This window comes from Camelus dromedarius, unplaced genomic scaffold, assembly GCF_036321535.1.
Source record: "Camelus dromedarius isolate mCamDro1 unplaced genomic scaffold, mCamDro1.pat HAP1_SCAFFOLD_28, whole genome shotgun sequence".
NCBI lineage: Eukaryota > Metazoa > Chordata > Mammalia > Artiodactyla > Camelidae > Camelus > Camelus dromedarius.
Window position 1 is genome coordinate 1,081,362 of NW_026989775.1, and position 2,666 is coordinate 1,084,027.

At 44.7% G+C, this 2,666-nt stretch overlaps 1 long non-coding RNA gene across 1 annotated transcript; it reads right to left on the reverse strand.

Moving 5' to 3' along the window:
- Positions 1-259: 259 nt before the first annotated feature.
- LOC135320629 (uncharacterized) lies at positions 260-2,457 on the reverse strand. The gene is made up of 3 exons (XR_010379873.1): positions 2,344-2,457; positions 1,715-1,853; positions 260-338 (listed from the first exon to the last, which is right to left on the reverse strand). It is a non-coding gene; the product is annotated as an uncharacterized LOC135320629 (long non-coding RNA).
- Positions 2,458-2,666: the final 209 nt, after the last annotated feature.

The following is a 2,666-nucleotide window of genomic DNA, read 5'->3' on the forward strand; positions in this document are numbered from 1 at the left end:
CTCCTCTCAGTCTGGCCAGCACTGGGACCAGGAAATTCTTAGTAACTTAATACTTTTTAAAGTTAAACGTTTAACTTAACATGTGTAAAACTTAACACTTTTCCTCCTGTGTGAAGCCATGTATACAAATGTCTTTTGTTTGGGTCGGTTTATGATATTGTGTCTAAACATTTTAGAAAAGTTTTCAAAAAATCCAACGGGTGTTTTCAGAGCCGCAGGTGCAGAGGAGCTGAACTCACTTGTATCATCTTGTCTCCTCTTCAGTCAATTTTGCCTCCTCCTTTGCTGCCAACAGCTGCTGCTTTCCCACCAGCTCACATCCGTTCATGTCCACCTTCCTGAGAGGGGAAAGAAACTCTGAAATTCTGCCAGTTTCCCTCCCAGAAACTGGAAGGGAAGAATTCCATGTTCCTTTCGCCCTTCCCCATAAATGCTCAGGCTGATAAATACACAGGAAAGAATTAAAGTACCCCCACTAATAAATATGAAAAAACTACACTCAGGCCTCTGGCAAGTGTTTGGTATCTGGGCTTCCCTTCAGCGTCCCCACCCCTAATCATTTATGCATAAAGTAAATACACAGGAAAAGCCCACGTGAGGTGTGCTCTGCGCCCCCACCACCAGGCTCAGGTTCCTGTGCCTGGGACAGCGTGAGCTCACTGTGTTTCAACGTGGGAATCAGGGTCTGACCAAGTAATCACAACCAAACACATTAGGGTAAAGCAAGCGTTCATGACTTGTTTGATTTCTCCCACAGAGAGCCCAGATTTCAGTCAAAACCTGGAGCAAAACCTGATTCTTTAGGAAATATAAGGAAATGTTTGTTTTTGAAAGCGGGTTAATGGGTGTGATGTCCATGACCTCTCCCTGAGAATGACAGGAAACTCTGGACAAATTATGAAATCCATGATCGAATGTACCAAATTGCTAACAAGCCAGAAAGGGACATGAGGCCAAGATGGAGAAGAAGAAAGCCCAGGACTGGGCCCACCTTCCCTGGGGGTCACCCGGTAACTGCAGAGGACACCAGTGAGATGCCGAGCAGCCCAGCAGCCGGTGCCCCCTACGCACAGGCACTGCAGTCAGGCAGCTGGAGCTCACGGTCCGTCAGCGAAGGTGATCCCTAGAGAGACCCACAGGACTTAGCTGGGATCCACGAGAGCTACATGCCAGAAACAAAGGTGGACAGGAGACACACGGGCCTCACGAAAGCTGGCTGCACTGACTGATCTCAGCTGCTAACCGGGTTAACAGGATGTAGCGCTGCTGGCGCCCTGACCACCTGCCAGCTGTAATGCCCACCTTCTCTGCAGCAAGTTAACCTCACATGAGGCCTCAAATTTTCTCTATTTTCTACCCAATGTCTAGAGTTTATTAAAAATGATAGACACATGGCAGGTCATGACACTTTGATGTGGTTGAAACCTAAGGACAATAAAAATGGACCTAGGGGGATCCAGATAATGAAGTGACTAAATCTGGTCGAAGAACGCGCTAAAATCTCAAACTAAATACAAACAAGACTCTGGTAACCAGTTAGAATGAACAGAAGCAGCAGATTACAGAAATCAAGGTCGAAAAATAAATGCACATCTGTAGTGATTGAATATGGTAAAGAAAATATGGTGGTAAGTATTCTGAAACATATTACAATATCCACATAACTCCACACATTCATTCACACATTGTCATAAATAACACGGGAATGTCTTACCCTTCAGTGTCCATAGTTCTCTGTCCACTGATTTCATCAAGGGCGCGTACTTTCTTCACCTGCCTTTGGAAACCGTCTTCCTCACGTTCTTTCAGAGATCCCGATGCAGCATGGTGGTCTTGCATTTTCTTTTTACCCTCTATAAACATAAAATAATTGGCTTTGTGTGTGCACATGTGCACTCAAGAGCTTGGCTGTGCTGGGGAGTGGAGAAAGGAGAGAATTCTGAAGGCAGGAATCCCCTTTTTACCTTCCCAGTGCAAATTCATTGTTATTACAGGCATGTTTCATTTTATTGCCCTCCCTGGTAATACATATTTTTAAACAATTGAAGATTTGTAACAACCCTGAGTACAGCAATTCCATTGGTGACATTTTTTTCTGGCAGCATTTGCTCATTTCTTATCTCTGTGTCACATTTTTGTAGTTCCTGAAATATTTGGTTCTTTATCATTTTAATTAAAACAGGCATGACATTCCTTTAAGGCAAAGCCTAATCCAGCGGAAGTCCCTAGTTCTCAGCAATTCTATAAACCCTGAGAGAGGTGAAGAGGCTTCAGAAGAAAAGTGTGAAGCCAGCAGGGGTTGGCCCATGAAGTTTAAGGCAAGATTCCATCTCCACTGCATACCTGTGCAAGGTAAGGCGGGAAGAGCTGACCCAGAGGCTGCTGCAAGTGCTCCAGGAGATGAAGCTAAGGCAGCTAATGAAGGTGGCTGCACTAAACAACAGGTTTTCAATGCAGAGAACTGCAAGGGGAGGCCACCCAACACCATCACAGCTGGAGAGAATTCAGTGCCTGGCATCAAGTCTTCAATGGACAGGCTGATTTTCCCGTTAGTGGCTAACGAAGCCAGTATTCATTTAACATTATGAAAATCCTATGTCCCATGAGAATCAAGTGAAATCTACTCTGTGCTCTATAAATAGAACAAAGCCTGAATGACAGCACAT